This window comes from Rhinolophus hipposideros (genome assembly GCF_964194185.1).
Source record: "Rhinolophus hipposideros genome assembly, chromosome: 2".
Classification (NCBI taxonomy): domain Eukaryota; kingdom Metazoa; phylum Chordata; class Mammalia; order Chiroptera; family Rhinolophidae; genus Rhinolophus; species Rhinolophus hipposideros.
The window spans coordinates 3647162-3672067 of NC_138048.1; positions in this window are offsets into that span (position 1 = coordinate 3647162).

Consider the following 24906-nt stretch of genomic DNA (forward strand, 5'->3'; position numbering starts at 1 on the left):
TGTGATTTCTGCCTCTTAAATGAAGAGGCTCACATATTCTCAACCCCAAATCTCTAAATCTATTTATTTGCCATACACAAATACCAGTAGCAAGTTGGCATAGAATATTAACTGTGCTATTTATTGGATGAAACTTCAACACAATCATCCTTATTTGAGCCAGTTTTGTACTGATTACCAGACTGGACTCTGATTTGGAATACCTTTGAAAGAGATTGTATGTGGCCCATTTACTTAAAACATCCATACATAGTGCATTTGCTTCATAATATGCTGTTCTGATTTCATCTGTGATGAAAAGGAGTTATTGTAGATTCCCTCAGAAGTCATGGAAACATCAGAGGTAACAGAAGTTCTTTGAATGGACCTTGATTTTACCATGGAACCTGGTCTAGTCACTCTGAGTGGGTATTCTTTTGCTTTAGAGCCCAGACTCTGATAGTCTCATCAGGGGATTTTATGTGTGCACACATGCATCTGTGAGAACTGGCACATCTCTGACTTGTGAACTTTGGACCTTGGGCATGCATTACAACCCAAACTATTAATACCCACAGTTCTAGACATGAGTGATGAATGAGGGATTATTGATGACTCTTGAATATGCGTAATTCTTTGCAATCTTTTACTTTTGGTTGCTTATTTTATTCCTCACTGCCCAATTTAATGACCCAGATATCTGACTTAGATCCACACAAATGATGGTGTGGAAATATTCTACGCTTTTTCTTCTTGGGCTGCAGGTAACACTGGGAAAAGAAAGGATTTCAGATTCATTCATTATTTGGCTTAGATTTTTATCAACATGCTCATAAGATTGGTACGAAGGTATAATTAATAATATTCACTCATCTCTGGGTTATGATCTGTTACTGACTCTCAGCAATTCTTTTATTCTGTAATGGCTTCAGCATAGTCAAGTAATGTGCAGCATTAGCTACATATAACTAATGCAGAAATGCTAATTTGGTCTCCCACTAAATAACCTCTTCATATTCAAATTGTTTCTTCATTAGCAATTCTTTAAACTGTTTCCATATTATTTTCAATGTTAATTCCTGCCTTGCAGTAATACTTTTTAAAGATTTTTATTAAAAATATAGCTAACGTACAACGTTATATTAGTCTCAGGGGTACACCATAGTTATTCACCATTTATATACCTAAAGAAGTGATCACTATGATAAGTCCAGCAGCCATCTGACACCGTACCACGCTATCACAATATTATTGACAATATCCCCCAGGCTGCACATTATATTCCTATGACTTGTTTTATACCTCCTCCTTTCTCCTCTCTTTTAAAATTTATCAATTACAGTTGACATTCAATATTATTTTATATTAATTTCAGGTGTACAGTATAATGCTTAGACATTTGTATAATTTAAGAAGTGATCCCCCAGACTAGTCTGGTACCCACCTGGCACTAACATAGTTATTACCATATCATTAACTATATTCCCTGTGCTTTACTTTACATCCTCCTGACTGTTTTGTAAGTACCAAGTTGTACTTCTTAATCCCTTCACTGTTTTCATCCTGCCCCCAAACCCCTTCCATGTATAATTCCAATAAATCTAGTACCCATCTGACACCCTATATAGTTATTACAATATTATTGACTAGATCTATATGTTATACTCTACATCCCCATAACTACTTTGTAACAACAAATTTGTACTTCTTAATCCCTTCATCTTCTTTCACCCACACCCCCAAACTCCCTCCTGTCTGGCAACCATCAAAATGTTCCCTGTATCTATGGGCTTCTATCTGTTTTGTTTGTTAATTTCGTTCTTAGATTCCACATTTAAGTGAAATCACATTGCATCTGGCTTTCTCTGACACACTGCACTTAGCACAACACCCTCCAGATCCATGCATGCCGCCATAAATGGCAGGAACCTAGATGGTGTATATATATACACCACCTTTTCTTTATCTATTCATCCACTGATGGACACCCAGGCTGCCTCCACATCTTGGCCATTGTAAACAATACTGCAATGAACATATGGATAGACACATTCCCTCAAAGTAGAGTTTCGGGTTTCTTCAGAAGTGGGATTTCTGGTCCTTCTTTGTCTCTTGTTATAGCCTTTGTTTTAAAGTCTATTTTATCTGATGTAAGTACTGCTACCCCAGCTTTTTTCTCCCATGTTCATAAAAGTATCTTTTTGCATCCCTTTACTTTCCGGTGTGTGCGTCTTTCACTCCGAAGTGAGTCTCTTGTAGGCAGCATATGTAAGGGATTTGTTTTCTTGCCCATTCAGATGTCTTTTGATTGGAATGTTTAATCCATTCCCATTGAAAGTAATTGTTTATAGATATGTAGCTTTTGCTATTTTATTATTCATGATTTTGATTTTTTTTTGTTTTTCTTTTCATCTTAAAGAAGTCCCTCTAACATTCCTTGTAATACTGGTTTGGTGGTGATGAACTCCTTTAGCTTTCTTTGTCTGGGAAGCTCTTTATCTCTCCTTAAATTTTAAATGATAGCCTTGCTGGGTAGATTAGTCTTGGTTGTAGGACCTTGTTTTTCATTATGTTGAATATTTTGTGCCAACCCCTTCTGGCCTGCGAAGTTTCTCTAGACAAATCAGCTTATGGTCTTATGGGGGTTCCCTTTCAAGTAACTAGTTGCTTTTCTCTTGCTGCTTTTAGGATTCTATTTGTCTTTAACCTTTGCCTTTTTAATTATAATATGTCTTGTTGTGGGCCTGTTTGGATTCATCTTGTTTGGGACACGCTGCACTTCCTGGGCTTGTATGTCTATTTTGTTTGCCAGGTTAAGAGAGTTTTCAGTCTTTTTTTTCAAAAAGGTTCTCAATCTCTTGCTTCCTCACTTCTCCTTCTGGTACCCCTATGATGCAAATGTGTTATGCTTGATGTTGTCACAGGTCTCTTAAACTATCCTCATGTTTTAAAATTCCTTTTTCCTTTTGCTGTTCTGATTGGGTGTTTTATGCTATCTTGTCTTACAAATTCTGATTAAATTCTTTGAGTCAGCTAAGCTGCTGGTGATTCCTTCGAGTGCATTCTGCATTTCAGTATTTTATGCTTCACTTTTAATTTGTTCTTTTTTTATAAATAGTTTCTATGTCCTTTTTTTAAATGTTTGCACTCTCTTTCTTTCTCACTAAGTTCCTTGATCATCCTTATAACCAGTGTTTTAAACTATATCTCTGATAGATTGTTGCCTCTATTTCATTTAGTTCTTTTTCTGGATTTTTCTCCTATTCTTTCATTTGGGATACATTTCTTTGTTTCATCATTTAGGCTGCCTCTTTGTGTTTGTGTCTATGTATTAGGTAGATCTGCTATATCTTTTAGTCTTGCCAGGTGGCCTTATGTAGTAAGTGTCCCATGGGGTCACTTACTCTCCTTGGTCATCTGAGCTCCAGAAGTGCTCCTTGATGAGTTGTGCGTGCCCTTCTGTTATAGTTGAGTCTTGGTTGCTATTGGCATGTCAGTGTGTGGGAATGATGTTCAGGCTGACTGACTGTGTGGTCTTTGGCCATGTCCAACTTATGGGCTGCTTTGTGGGAGGGTTACCCCACTGAGTGGGGTTCACCCCAGTGGGCTCTGGTGCCTATTGAGGCAACCCTTTGTGTGTGCATTTTGTGGGGCTAATTGGGTATTGTTCTACTGTGGTCTGAAGCCAACCCCCAAGCATATTGGTCTTGGGCCTCTTAGGAGAGGCTGTGGTGCAGGCCCAGGACAATCACTGCCTGTGACTGGTGGGGGCTACATGGTAAGAGCTACAAGGCAATCCTTGGTTGTTTGCTGGCTGTGCTAAACCTGGAGGCATGTGGGAGATGCCATATTGTCAACTGAGGACATCTGACACCAGTACCTGGCCTGGGTAACTCCACAAAAAGCCAGGACACCCAGAGGCCTGCTGCCACCTGCCGGCTCCTTTAAGGTTCAGTCACTGATAAAGCCTTGTGTGGTGCACAAGTTGACTGAGGCAGAATCTCAGGGAGTCACCAGAGTGGGAAGCATTGTGGTCATCATGTTAATGTAGACTCTGATTTGATGCCAGTGGAGCAACTCAGCAAAAGTCTCAGAGCAAACCGAGACCATTTACCACCTATCTGCAGCCCATGGACTCAGATAGTTTTCCTAGAAAAAGTGCAATGTGGGAGGAGCTGGCTGCTTGAGTTGCATGAGTTGGGTGGCACAGGGTTCCAGCTGAGTCAACACGGTGGAGCAGCAGAGTTCACCAGGTCAATCAGATTCAGATTTGGCCTGTGAGAGTGGGCTCAACATAGAAAAGATGGCACCACCCCTCCCAGCTGTTTGGGAGGAGGACCCCTCACCAGGAAAATACTGTCTGTCCTCCAGTCCTCCCCCTGTGGCCACACAACTCAGTCTGCCCCTGTATGTCTTCAAGGCCCATTGAGTCACTATCCTTTCACTGGAGCCCAACGTAAGTGCCTATGAGCAAATGAGTCTGTGCGCCAGCCATTTAAGAGGACAACTGGGTTTTTTACATCCTTTTGTCCCATCTGTATGGTTGGAATCCCCTCTGTTTTTCACAGCCAGATGTTGTGGGGACGCCTCTTCCTGGCACCAGTACTCTGGGCTAGGGAGCCTGGTGTGGGAAGCTTGGGGTCCCTTTCTCCTCCAGAGGGAACTTTTGTGGCTGAGATATCCCTTCTGATTCTCAACCACAACAGGGAAGTTTGGGGCCTGTTCTGCATCTCAGCCCCTTTTACCTATCTCCACATGGCTTCTTCCTTATATTTTCAGTTATAGAACTTCTGTTTGGCTAGACTTTAGGTGGTTTTCCAGGTTGATTGTTCTATAACTTAGTTGTAATTTTAATGTGTTCATGGAAGGATGCAGGTACAGTGTTTTTCTACTCTGCCATCTTGGATATCTCCAGTAATACTTTTATCTCAACTATCCTCCCTATTTACCCACATGTTGCCATGATTACTGCCCCGAGTACTGGATCCTGCCCGACATCTATTGGAGAAGTGCAACGTTAACCTGCTGTTTCCTTCTCCATGAGTCTGAGTCCAGCTGGACTCAGTGAAGAAAGGAAGACCAATGTGCCGTTTTTACTCTGTACATCTGTTGTAAAGACTCAGGTATAGAAAGGTACATTGTGATTTGGGGGATGGTTGCTCGCATGAGGCATGGCTCTCCCATTCCCATCTTCTATTTCACTCTGGAGTTTATTTATCAATCATCCATGAAAATAATTGCAGAGGTCTGAGAAAAGTAATGGGCTGAATGCGGTAAACACTTTAAATAAGAAGTACTTACAGCTGCTAAACTGTTTATTTTAATATTTTTACTATTTTATGATGTGAAATTGCTATAGAATTTCTGTTGACAAGTTAAATTTGCTGAAACATCTTTGCTTTGAGGCAAAACAAATAAAGTAATTTAAACTAAAATGTTAATTTCAAAATTTTCTTTTGGGACTATTGGTTTAAAACCAAACTAAATCCAACCAAAGCAAAACAAAGCCAAATCATACAAACAATAATGCCTTTATCAATTGTCCACATATCTTATTATCTCACCATATTATGAGGAAATTTTAATGTTCTTAATATTATGAGTCCTGAAGTTGCAGAAACTGGGTACAAGTTTAAATTTTGCCACTTACTAGCTAGAAATATTGGGCAGTTATTTAACTTTTCTAGGTCTCAGTTTTATTATCTGTAAAATGGAATGTTGTTGTAATAACTAAGTACTACAACATGTTTGTAAATAATGATCCATACACAATAAGTACTTGTTTAGTCCACTTGGGCTCCTGTAACAAAAATGCCATAGGCTGGCTTGCTTAAATAACATTTATTTCTCACATTTCTGGAAGCTGGGAAATCCAAGGTCAAGGTGCTGGAAGATTTGGTGTCTGGTGAGAATCTGTCCCTGATTTATTTGGCCATCTTCTTAATGTGTCCTCAAATGGCAGAAGGGGCGTCATTCCCAAGTCTTCTGGGATCTCTTTTATAAGGGCACTAATCCCATTAATGAGGGCTGCCCTTATGACCAGTCACCTCCCAAAGGCTCTACCTCCTAATACCATCACATTGGTGGTTAAGATCTAAACCTTTGAAATGGGGGGCATATATATTCACTTCCTAATGGTGCTCAATACACATTAGAATGTATGAATTGTAAAACACTGACGTTCAGCCAGTGTGCACACGTATCTGATTTCTCAAAACACATGACCTATGGCCATCATCTTGACTGATTCGTTTTATCTGAGAGCCTAATTAGTTGGTGTCCTTGGTGTACTGGGGTTTAAACATTTGTTGATATTACCCTTAGGTGGTAGTATATTATTGTGAGACTATTTTAAAGCTAGAAAAATAAAAAAGAGAGAGAGGACAAAATAGCTTTTTGATTCTCTAACTCCCACCACCTCACATTCCATTTTTCCTGCACTTTCAACACATCTCTCAATAAAAGCAAAATAATAAAACAAATAAAAAAATTCAATACAAATAACAAAACACAACTTTTGGAGGCCATTTTATTGAGGTGGTATCTAAAGACAAATGTAAATGTAAGCAAACAAAAAACAAGAGCAAAAAATTAAAAATCCACCACTGTTAGTTTTATAAAATCTTTCCTAAGCTATTAAACTGTTAGTTACCTCATATGTGTGACTGAGTGCCTGCTTTGTGCCTTCCTTTGTTATGTTATCTTTCATCTTTCTTCTTTTTCTTCTGACTTTTTTTTTTTTTTTTAACTGGGGAATATTGAGGAACAGTGTGTTTCTCCAGGGCCCATTAGTTCCAAGTTGTTGTCCTTCAATCTAGTTGTGGAGGGCACAGCTCAGTTCCAAATCCAGTCCCCATTTTCAATCTTAGTTGCAGGGGGCACAGCTCACCATCCCATGTGGGATTTGAACAGGTAACCTTGTTGTTGAGAGCCCACGCTCTAACCAATTGAGCCATCCAGCTGCCCCTCTGGCAGCTCAACAGCAGCAGCAGCTTGTTGTCTTCAATCTAGTTGTGGAGGGCGCAGCTCACTGGGCCATGCAGGAATAGAACTGGCAACCTTGTTGTTCAGAGCTCATGATCTAACCAACTGAACCATCCAGCCTCCCTGTTATGTTATCTTTTGGTTGATCTTCTATTATCTAGAGCAAAGACTCTCTCTCTCTCTCTCTCTCTCTCTCTCTCTCTCTCTCTCTCTCTCTGTCTCTCTCTGTGTGTATAGAGGAGGTGGTATCGTCTTTGTTGAGTTCAAATTAGGAGATCTTTGTTAAATCCTGACTTGGCTGCTGATCTGTGTGACTCTGGCCTCCTCACATCACTCTCTGGGTCCTCAGTTTTCTCTACTCTTTTGTTAACACGATATATGTAAGGGGTATTTATTGGGTCTTCATAATGATGTTATTTTGGCCAAATACACAGGAATTCCTAAATCTAGACTAGAATAGAAATTAACCCTGCCCAAAGAGAGGTCTGGCCTTTACTCTGGACTATTTGAAGTTATCTCTGGACCCTTGGAATGTCTTACCTGATAAGGGTATCTTTGTTTACCTGGGGGCTTTGCGCCATGTCAGAAGGTCTACACTGTGATTTATGGTGGGGACATTGAGTCTCATAGCATTAGCTTTATCTGTGAAGGAGCTGGAGAATGATGGGCAGCCATGTGGGCAGTCAACGTTAGGCTCCAATAAAGACACCATAGCTCAGGTAAGCTTTCCTGGTTGGCAGTGCTCTGTGTGTATTGGCACACATCATCTAGGAGGAGTTAATACTGCCCATGACTCCACAGGGAGAGGACAACTGGAAACTCAACCTATGGAACCCTTCTGGACTATGCTCTAGGCACCTCTTCCCTTGGCTGATTTTAATCTGTATTCCTTAGCTTATAATAAACTGTAACTGTGATTATAACAGTTTTCAGTGAGTTCTGTAAGTGCTTCTAGTGAATTATTAAAACTTGGGGCTGTGTTGATGACTCTGAACTTTCGATTGGTTTCAGCAGAGAGGCCAGTCTTGGAGACTTTGCTGCCTCTAACTTCATACTATTTTATATGTTTTCTAGAGGATTAACTTAGACAATATATGTTAAAGCACCAAGTATAGTCTGGCACAGAATACACCTCAAATAAATCAGCTGTTGTTATTGTGATTATTTTACATCTTCTGAAATACAACTGTGCTGGGAGTGCAGGAACTGATAAGTCACTCAGCCAGAATTGTCAATTATAGCAAATAAAAATACAGGACACACTTATACTTGAAAAAATTATTTGTTCATCTTAAATTGAAATTTAACTGAGCTTCCTATATTTTATCTGGCTACCCTGAACATAGCTCGGAAGAGGCTATGTCCACAGAGGTTAATCATAATGGTATCCATAAATAGAATGTGGCTGACTTGGAATAAGAATGCAGATATTTTGATACCCAGGTACTCAAAAAAAACCAAAAAACACAAACAAAACAAAACAAAAAAAACTAATATATGCTCCAGGTAGAGGAGGAATTCCTTGAAAGGCTAATAAGGGAATATAAAACCTATTGGTGTAAAATGAGTGGTTGTAACTCTGCACACCTTTGGCCGCTCAATGAGGAAATCCTAAAAGGTCTCTTGGGTTCTCCAGAGAAATTAAAATTTTATAAGACAGGCCATTTGAAATCTATTCTGAGTGTAACTCTACAACATTCCTTGGTACCATAAGTATTTTCTGTGCTTTTTTTGAAGGAAACTCGTATTTTCTAAATACCTGTCACATTTAGTAGATTTTTACTGATGATATTTCCTTATGCTTGCTTAGTTCCTTACAATTTATAAAGCATTACCATGTTTCCCTGAAAATAAAACCTAGCCAGACAATCAACTCTAATGTCTTTTGGAGCAAAAATTAATATCAGACCCGGTCTTATTTTACTATAATATAAGACCCGGTCTTTAATATAATATAATACCTGGTCTTATATTAATTTTTGCTCCAAAAGATGCATTAAAGCTCATTGTCTGGCTAGGTCTTATTTACTTTCATCTTCATAACAATTTGGAGGGATTGTCTGAGCAGATAGTAAAATTTCCATTTTATAAATGAGAAAACTGGGGCTCAAATAATTTTTGGCATGCACAAGTTCACTGGCTAGTATGCTGAGGAGATGGTATGAGATATTTCAACTGTATTTCTTCACTATCCAACAGTTCATGATTCCAGACATACATGACAGGATTATAAATGAATTAGAGAATCATTTCCTTCTGTGTTAGTTTACTCTTGATGCCATAACAAAATATAATAGACTGGGTGGCTTAAACAACAGAAATTTACTTTCCCAAAGGTCTGGAGCCTGGAAGTCCAAGATCAAGGTACCGATAGGATTGGTCACTGGTGAGGGCCCACTTCCTGGCTCGCAGATGCCTACATATTTTTATTGTGTCTTCACATAGCTTCCCCTCTATGTACTCAGAGAGACAGAGAGAGAGAGAGAGAGAGAGAGAGAGAGAGAGAGAGAGAGAGAGAGAGAGAGAGAGAGAGAGATCTTTGATGACTCTTTTTCTTATGAGGACATCATTTCTATCAGGTTAGGGCCCCATCCTTATGACCTCATTTAACCTTAATTACCTCCTTAAAGCCCCATGTCCAAATACAGTCATACTGGGGGTTGGGACTTCAACATATGAGTTTTGGAGGGACACAATTCTGTTCATTAGGTACTGTTATACGCTGAGTCCGTTGTCAATGCCAAGTGACGTAATGGGAAAGAGTGAGGTTTCTACCTGAGACTAATGAGATCCACTCCTACCTTTCCACAACTTCATATCCTTGAGCCTCAATAATAACAACACCTAATAGGGCTGTTTTGTGCCAGAAAATGAAATAATGGTAAAGTGCTTGACATACAGAGAAGAAACTTTTCAAATATCAATGCCCTATCCCTTTGAATGCCACTGAAAAGGAATAAAATGAAATAGTGATTAACTTGTCTCGATCACTGTATTTTGATTTTAAGGGGAGAGAATTTTAAGGTTGTTCACCAATAACATTTTAAAATATTTTTTCCTAAATTGTTTTTACAGGTTTCTTATTTTCAAGCAGCATTTGCTTTTAAACCATATTTTTTATGGCTTAAATATTCATGTTTAACTTGAAATGTCCCTGTAAAATCCTGGTCTAGGGGTGGTCTAAAACTCACTGCTTTAGACGTAACTGTTTATTTTGCAGGTAATTCAGTCACACTCCTGTTATGACTTTCCTACACTGGATCGTATCATGTTTTACAAACATGTGAGTGAAACATGCTGATGTAAAGAACAAAGACGCCTGCATTCAGAACAAACATAACCTCCCCAAATCATGAGGATTAGCGATGGACTGGTCTATGCAACCTCTCTGGTAACGTCTGCAGCATCTTTGGCTACAGCAATTGTTTGAATCATCAACATCGACATGTACAATGTTTAGTTTACAGTGCATAACAATTTAATTTTTGTTTTGGGAAAGAAGTGTAGGTCCACTTTGAGCACATTGAAAGCAAAACCAACTTATCTGGACTTAAGATTTTGAGAGCTTTCACCTCGATTTTGCACATTAAAAGCTTTGAAGTATGAGAAATGGTGGGTTCATCCTTTCCATTTTTTTACGATTTTATTACTCCTCTTGCCCTTCCTCAATGGAATGTTTAAAAAGAGAGGTCTTTGGATTTTTCCTACTCTATTTACTTAGAATGTTAGCTGTTGATTAAAATAGCCTGGGGAGTTTTGAATATCCTGATGCCGGAGTCTCACTTAAACTAATTAAATCAGATTTGGGGGGGTGGGCACCGGCATCCATATGTACTTTTTCAAGCTCTCCAGTTGCTTCCAGTCAAGATTCAACCACCATTTTAGTCGAATCCTTTTGACCGGAACAGTAATTTTCAACCTAGCTGAATGTTAGGGTCACCTGGGAGAATATGGAGAAACTATCAGCGCCTGGGGCCTCAAGGTAAGGTGCTCTGATGTTATCTGTTTATCCATTTGGGATTTTTCTGTCTTAGCAACTTCTTTGTTGTATTATAGTATCCAGAGCTCAACCCACATCTCGGAGCTGTGAGAGCAATAGCAGTAAGCTCCTTTTTGTGCTTCTGCAAATCTCTGAATAGTGCTTAGATATGCAACTCCCAGGTTCTATTGTATTTTTTTTAATGTTATTAGTTTCAGGTGCACAAAACAATGCAATAGCCAGACATTTCACCCTCGACAAAGTGACAACCCCTCTCTCCTAATCTACTGCCCCCTGACATCGTACATATCTATTACAATTCCATTGACTCTATTCTCTATGCTGAACTCAATATCTCGTGACTATATATATATATATATATATATATATATATATATATATACATATATATATATGTATATATATATATAATTATAGTTGGCATACAAATATCTATTGTATTTATTGAATGCTTTTACCTTCCACTTTCATACAAATACTCTCACTGTTAAAACAAACAAACAAGAAAAGATGAATTTGTACTTCCACGAGGATGAGTTGTGCATATAAGAGGACCAAAAGTTTTTTCAAAAGCCAAAAATGTTAGAAAACACACATGCACAAATCAACAACAATAACTTACTTTTGTAAATTTAAAGTGCCAGGAACCATGCTAAATGTTTCTTGTGCACTAGTTTATTTAAACATCTAACAATCTTGTAAGATAAAGACTATTGTTAATCTCAGTTTTTAGATATGAAAACTGAAGGTTCATTTCCAAGGTCAAATGCCTATTACATGGCAGTGTCAGGTCTGAGATTTTACCCCCCTTGTAAGCCTTTTGTAGTGTCATGGGTGCTGGCCACAGACAAAGGATTCCTGGATCCAACACACAGGGCACAGAAGGCAGCACCAGCATCCTGTTCCTGTTGGTTCCCCTTGCCTCTCACGTCCCAGAATGTTCTAGCAGAGAAAGCATGCTCAATCTCTGTAATATGGAGGCAGACCTAAGTGGATGCTATGGAACCCAGTCAAAGCTGAGGAACCCCAAGTTTAGGAAATCTCTATCTTTTTAATGGGCTGAATGCAAACTTATCCAACATTTGCCTTGGATGGAGATATTATTTTTATTGTACTGGGAAACAAATAAATATGCTCTCTGATCCAGAGACACTTGGACGATCTGTGTTGTCCAGGGTTGTCCACTCTACAAACAACTTAGAAAAAATATTCTAATATTCTAAAAAAAAAAATAAAGGCTGTCAGTGCCTCTGCTGGAAAGATATGCAGGAATGTGAAAGACCCATAAAGAACTGTTTTCGGACATTAAGTCCTATTTTGAGCCCAGGTGGTCTGACTCTAGGCTGTGCTTTTTACTACCATACAGCTTCTCCTTGATAAACTGGAATAAGTAATCAGAAAAGAAGACATGGGAAAATAAAAGTTCAAATGGGCAGAGAGGGAAGCTGTGGAAGGGTTGAAGTTGAGGCAAGAATTAACTAGTTATGCACCATTTCCATCATTCACATAGAAGTTACAGAGTTAGGGATATGAATCATTTTTACATGGCTCTAATATCCATTCTGTTTCGCTGTAGCTTGATTTTGAGGGGATAAGAGAGATTCTTTATTCTTTCTCCTACTGCTGGCACCTAGAGAAGTCAATGATGAAGGTATAGAGATTGAGCATGCTTTCTCTGCCAGAGCAGCATTCCAAAAGCTGAGGTCTTAGAGCTTCCGCTTGGATAGACTGGCTTTCTTCACAGCATCAATATTGTAAATAAGACATTATCGCCAATATAGTATTGAATCATAACCAAAATGTGGGGTCCATAATTGTATAGTTTCTATGTGAAATGTCATTTTAGGCACCAAGGCTTTGAAAGAAATTTTGCAATGTAATTCACTATAAATGGAGAGTATTTCTGTAATGTCAGTTGTTGTGTGCATATTTCTCTTAAAAAGGCAGTTTTTGTTGCTTAATTTTCAATTGTTTCTTGAATGTAACATGACCAAGTGCCATGTACTTTCTAATAACTCTTTAGCGGAAAAATTCAGCAAAGCACTGAGAGAAAGTATCTTACATACAACAAGGCTGTATGCATTCTAATATCAACTGGATAAACTACCACAATATATTATATAATTTAAGATAGGATAATAGAATAAAAACTGAAATGGTGCATGCAATAACATGACATGAATTATATTGTTTTAAGATATAAAACATCTGTTCCTCAATTTATAGATGGATGCAGAGATTCAGTGAGTGCTTTGCTGGCTTCCTACCCTTATGAGACTAGCCAATAATTATCTTAATATCTCCTGAAATGATCTACAAGTAATTCAAGCCGATGACAACTTGAGTGGTGCCAAATGATTTGGCAGGAAATCAGAGGCTTCTTTGAACACGGCCATTTGTGCTGACCTGCTCTATAACTCGATATAATGTGATTTGACGGATGCAGCATAACATTAGGCATCTAGAACAAAATTGGGAGGCAACACTCTCTCCAAGTCATCAATATGAGAAAAATATGGCTCTGCACTATATGTGTTGAAAGGGATTCATTTTCTTCTAGCTATTTGCTAATTTAACATAAGACCATTGAGTCTGGGACAAATGGCCCATGTAAATAAGCTGTTTATGCCCAGAGGGATCTGCGATGCTTCACTATCCAGAGATAATAAACTGGCCAGTAGATGACAGATAGTTGAAAACAGAGATATCTTTTGTCCAGTGTTACTCCCCTATGGAGCAATGGCTTAGGGAAATCTATTCCGGCCTTCTAAATATCGCCTCCCCCCCCACACCAGGATCATATATTCCAACTCTTCTATCCCTAGCTCTTATTGAAGATGGAAGGATAATCCACTTAATGACTTATCCCCATGGCATTCTTGGTCATTAGATTACTTTCCTAAATATACCAATTTAACAATTTTTGTGAAGGAATAAATTGATATGGTTGTGGGAGTTGGACAACATGGCATTTCTTCTAGCCTATCTTACCTGTGATAATGATGACATTTTTTGACCTTTCCATTTCAATATGTATCTTTTGGATCAAACTGTCCTATTTGTTACAATCTTGTTTAAATTGACCGACACATTCTGATTCCCCCCCAGGAAAATGTTTTATTTTTAGCTGCTGAAAAACATAATGTCAAAATTAGTGGTAAATTTTGAGTAATAATCCATTGTATATATGTACCACAATTTCTTTATCCAGTCGTCCATTGCTGGGCATTTCAGTTGTTTCCATAGCTTAGCTATTGTGACTCGCATTCCAATGAAAACAGGGGTACCTATATTTTTTCAAATTAGTGTTTTGGATTTCTTTGGATAAATACCCAGGAATGGAATTACTGGGTCATAAGTAGTTCTATTTTTAATTTTTTGAGGAAATCTTTTTTTAAATTTTCTTTTTAAACTTTTGTTTATTTAAGTGTGTTTTTCCAGGACCCACCAGCTCCAAGTCAAGTAGTTGTTTCAATCTAGTTGTGGAGGGTGCAGCTCATCGTGGCCCATGTGGGAATTGAACTGACAACCTTGTTGTGAAGAGCACCGTGCTCTAACTAACTGAGCTAACTGGCCGCCCCACAGGAAATCTTACCATTTGCAACATGGACCTAGAGAATATTATGCTACATGAAATAAGTCTGACTGAGAAAGACAAACACCATAAAATCTCATTTATATGTGGAATCTAAAGAACAGAATAAAGGACCAAACAAAACAGAAATAGTCTCAGAGATACAGAGAAAATACTGATGGTTGCTAGATGGGAGGGGTTGGGGGAGAAGGTGAAAGGATTAGAAAGTACAAATTGGTACTCACAAAAGATAGTCATGGGAATGTGAAATAGAGTATGGGCAATATAGTTTATAATATTGTATGAATTATGTAAAGTGCCAGATGGGTACTGGACTAATCGGGTAGATCACTTCATAGATTGTGTAGCTGCCTGGCCAATACGCTACATACACCTGAAGTTGATGTAGAATAATATTGAATGTCAAATACATACATACATATATATATATATATATATATATATATATAAATGTATGGATATATATATATGGATATATATACACACACACAGATATATACATATATATATACATACACATATGCGTGCGCACACACACACAGTGCCAGAAATATGTATACACATTTTAAGAAAGGAAAAAATTATTAAAATTGTAATACTCAATATATACTGATAACAAAAGATGAATACAAGTCATGTTTGACTTCTGCAATTACAAGAGGGGTTCAAAGTGGTTACCATCAGTATAATTTTAATACAGTTTTCACCTTTCTTAAAATGTGTATACTTTTTTTGTCCCTCTCTCTCGCTCTCTCTCTCCATATATATGTAGAGATATGTATATATATATGCATATATATATGCATATATATATATATATATATATATATATATATATATATATATAGTCACAGGATGTAAAGTACAGCATAAGGAATATAGTCAATTGTATAGCAACAGCTATATATGATGTCAGAGGGGTGATAGACTGGGGTGGGGTAATCACTTTGTGAGGGGTGTAAATGTCTAATCATTATATTGTATTGTACACCTGAAACTAATAAAAGAAACCTAAAAAAAGTAAAAATAAAATAAATATGAAAAAAATTAGTGCTAAGTTTTGAATAGAAGCTCAATCTTAAAATTTATTAATTTCACTTAATTATTAAACAAAGATTAAGGGTAGATCAACCGTGAACCGAGTTGGAGGGCTATATCCCGCAGACAGAAAAGGAATTCTATGTAATCTATACAAGTAAGAAGTTTATAGCCCTGCCTATCTCAGCAGAAGTGTCAGTTCTTGCTGGGTAAATCACTTGGAAATTTTTCTAAATTTTTTATTTCATTTACAGGTCCAGATGTTCAAATGCAAATTTGCTCAAAGCCACATGCACCAGACACTCTGCTTTGCAGCCCAGACCCTCATTACCAAAGTTGGTGGCCCTAAATACTCGTCTGGAATTGCTCTGTGCTTCCTCACTCTAGGATGTGTCCCCTCCCCGGGGCATACGGTATCCAGTGATTGGAGGATCATGCATGAAAGCCCACCTCCCTCACCCCAACCCAGGACAACTATGCAGGACCATCTCAGCTCCAGAGTTCCCCGTGGAATTTTTGATAAGTTGGTGTAGTTGTGAGTTTCCTAAAATTGGAGATAAAACTAGATGAATCATGTTAGATTAAACATATTAATTTATATCTGGTTCTTTCTGAAATCCTACTAAAATGACACGAAAGGAATTCAAAAGATTTAAAAACACCCACACAAGGGAAAAACCACAATAATAAAAGAGGAGACTATGATAGACTAAAAACAAAACCAATTTTTTTAAATGCTGGAAAGCTGATATATGAGTAGTAATTGACTTATCAAACTTTAAAATTCTTAAATCTAAGCCTGCTGGTGGGAAAGTCAAGAAGAACCAAGCCAATTTGTACTATGGATGCCTGGAATGTTAAGGAGTTGGTGGTATCAGGGACTTCAAGATACAGGACATAGAATTGGACTGAAAAGAGAAATATCCGTTGAAAATCTTGGAAGTACTTATCAGACCACCAGATCACTTTCCTGATCACACATGATTACCTTACTCCAACATGTGAAGAAGACAGGGGTAATTCTCACTACAGATGTTGAATCAGACAAGCTCTGATTTGTGGAATACTGAACACACCCAAGGGGGCTGTGATGAGCCACATTAAAACCATGGAAATTAAGTGAAAGGCTACATATTGAATTGTGAGATCCTTACCCTATCCTTCCCCTGGTTAAGTCCCACAATGCTCTCCAATGGGAAATTTCCCCAAGCAAGAGGCTGAATAATTCCTTTCTGGGGAAATTGACTATCCTAAGAGAAAAGTCCTCAATGCTGAATTTGGGGTCCTTAATGAAACTGTGGAGTTTTAATTTGAATATGCTACAATAAAGCCCAACAATTTCCAATATTAATTATGTACATAGGCTTTCAGTCATCATTTTAGTGCCTTGTTTTTAAATGTGAAGGGTCAGCCAAAATTATGTAATTTTCAAGGAAACTTCTATGAGAGAGATGGAGGGAATGAAGAGGAGAAGGAGGAGAAGGAGAAGAAAAAATAAAGTCAGAAGACACAGAGACAATACAGGTAGCAGGCAAATAGACACACACACACACACACACACACACACACACACACACAGCTATAGACTGATTAAATGTGTTCTCCCTACAAACATATGTTGGAATTGTGAGGGCAGAAAAATAATTTTCTTCCCACTTTTCTAAGTTCTTCTGCCTAGACTAATAATTCAATTAGCATGTTTAACAGGAGAAAATAACTAAATGTATTATGTATGTACATACACAAGTACCATGAAAATATGGGAACATGGGACAAATCAGAGAGATGAATTTATATGCCATTCAGGATTAAAAAGAGGGAGGCAAAGGTCTAGGATTTCAAAGGGAAAGCAGGCAATTCATAGGTAGATGAGCAAGAGCAAACATGTGGTGAACCATTTCTTGCTGGGCCATCCAGAAATAATGGGACACAGAGGAGAGTCTGCCACACAGGCTTTGCTGACTTTCTCTTTGTCTGTCAAATTAATTCATACATGCTAAGGTGAGTATGCTAAGGTTCCTTTTCTGAAGCTAGGTTTTCTATATGAATTTCTTTAGGCAGCTAAAGGGAGAGGGTCAAAGGTTAATTCTGAATCTTTTGCTTCTTAAAAATAATCATCTTAAAATAATCAATATTCCAAAAGGCATACTTTGAGGTGGCAAACTCTAGTCCCTCTCAAAACCTAATCCCCCATGTGATGGTATTTGGAGGTGGGAATTTTAGGATGATTAGCTCATGAGAGTGAAGCCCTCATGAATGAGATTAATGCCCTTACAAAAGAGACCTCAGGGAACTCTTACACTATGTGAGGGCACAGTGAGAAGATGGCTCAGAAGATATGATCCAGAAGAAGGTCTCACCAGGCACCAAATCTGCCAGCAGCTTAATCTTGTACTTCTCAAGCTCCAGAACAATAGGAAATAAATGTCTGTTGTTTATAAGCCACCCAGTCTATGGTATTTTGTTGTAGCTGTCCAAATGTACCAATACTAAGATACAAACACACATATACACAAACTTGCACACTTACACACATCCTAATTAAATTCTCATAGATATTGTACACATGAATAAGAACAAGGGATCATAAAATAAAGAACAGTCAGATAGTGAGAAAGAGCTCTTAGAAATTAAAAAATGGTAATGCAAATGAAAAGTCAAAAAGAAGGGTTAAAAAGTAAAAATTAAAATATCTTTCAAAAAGTACAATGAAAACAGTAGAGAGAATGTAAAGTGATGAATCTGACATTCAACTAATATGAATTCCAAGAAGGAGAGGCCAAAGAAAGAGACGGGAGAAAACTATCAATATATATGAACCTTTCCCAGATTCTCCAGTTCCCAGCAGGAAAATTAAAATGGCCCAACAAAGTATGTTTATCTGGATATTTCAAATGTCAAGGCCAAAGTGAAGAACATTTAAAACTCAAACATCCACATCCCCCCCAAAAAAGTCATATATAAATGAATTAGAAATCATAATGACAATAAGTAACTTTGATATCTAGAACAAGGAATGGCAGACTATGACCTATTTATATAAATGAAGTTTTACTGGAATACAGCCATGCACATTTATTTACAAATTGTCTAGGGCTGCTTTTCAGCTATAGTAGTAGAGTTAAATAATTGTAACAAACATCATACAGCCTGCAAAACCTAAAAATTTAATATAGAAAAAAGTTGTCAACACGTGAACTCTTAGAAGACAAGTGAGTAATACCTTCAAAATCATGAGAAAATATGATTTATAACTGATAATTTGTTACCCAGTCACACTAAGAATCAATCAGTAATGTAAAATAATGGCATTTTCAGACATGTAAAATCTTGAATATTTTACCTTCCAAACACCCTTTCTCAGAAAGTTACTAAAAAAGATGAAGGGGTTTTCTAGGAAAATTGATTATGGTAAATTTTTAGAAGAACCCTGTAGATCAAACAATGCAATTTGAAGTAGGTAGATGGAAGATTCAGTAGGGATATGCAATGAATAAATAATATTGCTAGAACACTGGGTACATATATTTAGAAGAAGTTGGAGCACTTGAGATGAATTTGTTTTAGCTATTCATTTTAATACATTTTAAAGAAAATAGAAAATATAAGGCAAGCGTATCTTTAGGGAAGCAAATGATTGTATAAGAAAGAAAATGTGAGAATCCGGATCAAAATGGCGGCGTGAGGTGAGCCTCTGTAAAGCTCTCCTGGAATTTACAACTAATTGGACAACAATAACTCCACAAAACACTCCCTGCACAGCAGACAGGCAAGACGAAGAGGTCCACTACTGAATTCACCTCCAGGTGGGTGAATCGCGCGAGCGGGGGAGGAGGGAAGGGAGAAGTGCGGGACGGAGCCCCGCGGGCGCAGGACAAAGACCTAGCTCAGTGCTCCGAGCTCGCTGCATCCCGGAACTACCGCAGCTGCGGGAAAGGGAAGGACTCGGACTGCTAGGGCTCCGCTTACGGCCCACAGGGCTGAGGGGGCCGCATATAGCACAGCTGAACCCAACGTTCACGGCAGACCTCGGAGAAAAGACTGAGGGAAGAAGGCTGAAAACTGTGATTAAGCCCTCACTGCCGAGCGGAGAACGGAAGCCTTAGGCACTGAGACTAGCCGCCCCTCCCTACCCTCCCAGAGCTCGCCCCGCCCCCACCTGCCCGGTGCTAGAAGCGATAAACTAGCAGTGTCAGATCACAAGGACAGGATCTTTGCTGTTCTGAGAACTGTGGACTGCAGAAACAGATTCTCAGCCCAACTAGTTACGGCAAAGGGGAGGGAGCTGTGGAAGCAGGACCGGCTGTGGTGGTGGTCGCCGCCATTGCTCTGGGCCACCTCTCACAACTCACCCCGCCCCTGGCCCCACCTATCTGGGCGGATCCCTGCAGGAGTAAACAGAACTGCTGAAATATACGGGCTCTGAATCGGGTGCAGAAAGAGCTTTGGAACTTCAAAAGCTCTCCACACCCCCACAGGGACGTGACGCCCTATGACCCAGGTGAACTGTTAACAGAGGAGAGACCCGTCTCCCAGGGAATCCCCCCATCGTGTGAGAAGCTGGAAAAGTGCCGAGAAAATATAGCACTACTGTGTCAGAGAGACCTCTTCCTATCAACCTGTTGAATAAACCACTCCTGTAGATGTCTAGGAAGAGAAATAATAAATCAGTAATTGCCATGAATAACCAAGGCAACAAGACAGCTCAAAAAGAAAGTGAAAAGTCTCCAGAAAAGGAACTTAGAGATATGGAAATATGTGACTTAAATGATAGAGAATTCAAGATTGCAGTTCTGAAAAACCTCAAAGAGATGCAAGAAAACACAGAAAGGCAATTTAATGAACTGAGAAACGCAATCAAAGAACAAAATGAGCATTTTACGAAAGAGATTGAAATTTTAAAAAAGAACCAAATGGAATTTCTGGAGATTAAGAACTCAATAGAAGAAATTAAGAATGAAATAACCAGCTTAGGTAGTAGAGTTGACCAGATGGAAGAAAGAATCAGTGACATCGAAGATAGAAACCTGGAAATTACACAGATGGAAGAAGAAAGAGACTTGAGACTTAAAAGAAACGAAAGAACTCTACAAGAACTTTCTGACTCCATCAGAAAGAGCAATATAAGAATAATGGGCATACCAGAAGGAGAAGAAAGAGAGAAGGGAACAGAGAATATACTCAAAGAAATTGTCAATGAGAACTTCCCAAATTTGTGGACAGAACTGGATCCTCGAATCCAAAAAGCAAATAGAACACCTAATTACCTCAATCCCAACAGGCCTTCTCCAAGACACATTGTATTCAAGCTGTCTAAAATTAACTCCAAAGAAAGAATCCTCAAGGCAGCCAGGGAAAAGAAGACGGTAACCTACAAAGGAAAGCCCATTAGATTATCATCCGATTTTTCAGCAGAAACTCTACAAGCCAGGAGGGAGTGGAACCAAATATTCAAACTATTGAAAGAGAGAAATCATGAGCCAAGAATAATATATCCAGCGAAGATATCCTTTAGATATGAAGGAGGAATAAAGACCTTTCCAGACATACAGAAGCTGAGGGAATTTTCTAATACACGACCTGCACTACAAGAAATACTAAAGGAGGCTATTAGAACACCATCAACAGGGACAATTTGTGGCAACCGAAACATAAAAAGGGGGAGCGTAAAGGCCTGAACCGGAATATGGGAATGGAGAAAGTAAGCGTGCTGAAGAAAATGGAATACTCTAAATATCAAACTTTCTTTTACATAATCTTAAGGGTAACCACTCAAAAAAATTCCAGAACTGAAATATATATTGTAATAAAAGAAGAAACAGAGGGAAACATCATAGAATACCACCACACAGAAATAATCGACAACAACAAAAAGGCAAAGAAACAATGGAGACACAGCCTTACCAGAAAACTAAAGCTAGAATGACAGGAAATCCTCACGTATCAATAATCACCCTAAATGTAAATGGACTGAACTCACCAATAAAAAGGCACAGAGTAGCAGATTGGATCAAAAAACTAAACCCAACCATATGCTGTCTCCAAGAGACACATCTCAGCTACAAGGACAAGCATAGACTCAAAGTGAAAGGGTGGAAACTGGCACTCCAAGCAAATGGTACCCAGAGAAAATCAGGTGTAGCCATAATGATATCAGATGAAACAGACTTCAGGGTGAAAAAGATAACAAGAGACAAAGATGGACATTTCATAATGGTAAAGGGGACTATACAACAAGAAGACATAACAGTCATCAATATTTATGCCCCCAATCAGGGAGCACCAAAATACACCAAGCAACTACTAACAGAACTAAAGGGAGAAATTGACCAAAACACAATTATACTAGGGGACTTAAATACATCATTAACAGCTATGGATAGATCATCCAAACAGAAAATAAATAACGAAATTGCAGCCCTAAATGACACATTAAATGAAATGGACATCATTGACATATATAGAGCACTTCATCCTAAAACATCAGATTATACATTCTTTTCGAGTGTACATGGAACATTCTCAAGGATAGACCATATATTGGGACATAAAAGCAGCCTCAGCAAATTTAAGAAGATTAAAATCATACCAAGCATATTCTCTGATCACAAGGCTTTGAAATTGGATATCAACTGCGAAAAGAAAGCAAAAAGAAACACAAATACATGGAGATTAAACAACATACTTTTAAAGAACGACTGGGTCAAAGAAGAAATTAGAGGAGAGATCAAAAGATATATAGAAACAAATGACAATGAAAATACATCCTACCAAAATTTTTGGGATGCCGCGAAAGCAGTTATAAGAGGGAAATTTATATCATTACAGGCCTATCTCAAGAAACAAGAAAAATCCCAAATAAACAACCTCATGTTACACCTCAAAGAACTAGAAAAAGAAGAACAAGTGAAACCCAAAGTCAGCAGAAGAAAGGAAATAACAAAAATCAGAGCAGAGCTAAATGAAATAGAGAACAAAAAGACAATAGAAAAAATTAATGTGACAAAGAGCTGGTTCTTTGAAAAAATTAATAAAATCGACAAACCCTTGGCTAGACTCACTAAGATAAAAAGAGAGAAGACACTAATTAACAAAATCAGAAATGAGAAAGGGGAAGTTATCACGGACACCACAGAAATACAAAGGATCATCCAAGAATACTATGAAGGACTATATGCCACCAAATTTAATAACCTAGAAGAAATGGACAAGTTCTTAGAAACATATAGCCTTCCAAGGCTGAACCATGAAGAACTGGAAAACCTAAACAGACCGATCACCAGTAAAGACATTGAATCAGTCATCCAAAACCTTCCCAAAAGCAAAAGTCCGGGACCAGATGGCTTCACTAGTGAATTCTACCAAACCTTCAAACAGGATCTAATACCAATCCTGCTCAAACTCTTCCAAAAAATTGAAGAAGAGTCAGTACTCCCTAACTCATTTTATGAGGCCAACATTACCCTGATACCAAAACCTGGTAAGGACAACACAAAAAAAGAAAACTACAGACCTATATCTCTGATGAATACTGATGCAAAAATCCTAAACAAAATTTTAGCAAATCGAATACAACAATGCATTAAAAAGATTATTCATCATGACCAAGTGGGGTTCATCCCCGGGGCACAAGGATGGTTCAACGTCCGCAAATCCATCAATGTGATACATCACATAAACAAAATAAAGGACAAAAATCATATGATTATATCAATTGATGCAGAAAAAGCATTTGACAAGATACAACATCCATTTATGATTAAAACACTTAATAAAATAGGTATAGAAGGAAGATACCTCAACATAATAAAGGCCATCTATGACAAGCCCTCAGCTAATCTCATAATTAATGGTGAAAAACTGAAGCCCTTTGCTCTACGTTCAGGAACACGACAGGGCTGTCCCCTATCACCTCTGCTTTTCAACATAGTGTTGGAAGTCCTTGCCAGAGCCATCAGGCAAGAGAAAGAAATAAAAGGCATCCAAATTGGGAATGAAGAAGTTAAAATATCACTCTTTGCAGATGATATGATGCTATATATAGAAAACCCTAAAGACTCCACCAAAAAGCTGTTAGAAACAATCAATGAATACAGTAAAGTTGCTGGCTACAAAATCAACGTACAAAAGTCCATTGCATTCCTATATACTAACAATGAAATCTCAGAAAAAGAAATACAAAAAACAATTCCCTTTGCAATTGCAGCAAAAAGAATAAAATACCTAGGAATAAATTTAACCAAGGATGTGAAGGATTTATATGCTGAAAACTATAAGACATTTTTGAAAGAAATTGAAGATGACACAAAGAAATGGAAGGACATTCCGTGCTCATGGCTTGGAAGAATCAACATAGTTAAAATGGCCATATTACCCAAAGCAATATACAGATTTAATGCAATCCCCATCAAAATCCCAATGGCATTTTTTAAAGAAATAGAACAAAAAATCATCAGATTTGTTTGGAACCACAAAAGACCCCGAATAGCCAAAGCAATCTTAAGAAAAAAGAACAGTGCTGGAGGTATCACACTGCCTGACTTTAGCTTATACTACAGGGCTACAATAATCAAAACAGCATGGTATTGGCGGAAAAACAGACACGTAGACCAATGGAATAGAATTGAGAACCCAGAAATAAAACCACATAAATATGGACAGATAATTTTTGACAAAGAAGCTAAAAACATACAATGGAGGAATGACAGCCTCTTCAATAAATGGTGCTGGCAGAATTGGATAGCCACGTGCAAAAGAATGAAACTGGACTGCTATCTGTCACCATGTACCAAAATTAATTTAAAATGGGTCAAAGACTTAAGCATAAGACCTGACACAATAAACTGCATTGAAGAAAACATAGGTACTAAACTTATGGACCTTGGGTTCAAAGAGCATTTTATGAATTTGACTCCAAAGGCAATGGAAGTAAAAGATAAAATAAACAAATGGGACTATATGAAACTTAAAAGTTTCTGCACAGCAAAAGAAACCATCGACAAAATAAAGAGGGTACCGACTGAATGGGAGAAGATTTTTGCAAATAGTTCCTCCGATAAGGGTCTAATATCCAAAATATACAAGGAACTCATGAAACTCAACAACAAAAAAACGAACAACCCAATTGAAAAATGGGCAGAGGACCTAAAGAGACATTTCTCTAAAGAGGACTTCCAAATGGCAAATAGACATATGAAAAAATGCTCAAAATCACTAATCATCAGAGAAATGCAAATAAAAACCACAATGAGATATCACCTCACCCCAGTCAGAATGGCTATCATCAACAAGACAAATAGCAACAAGTGTT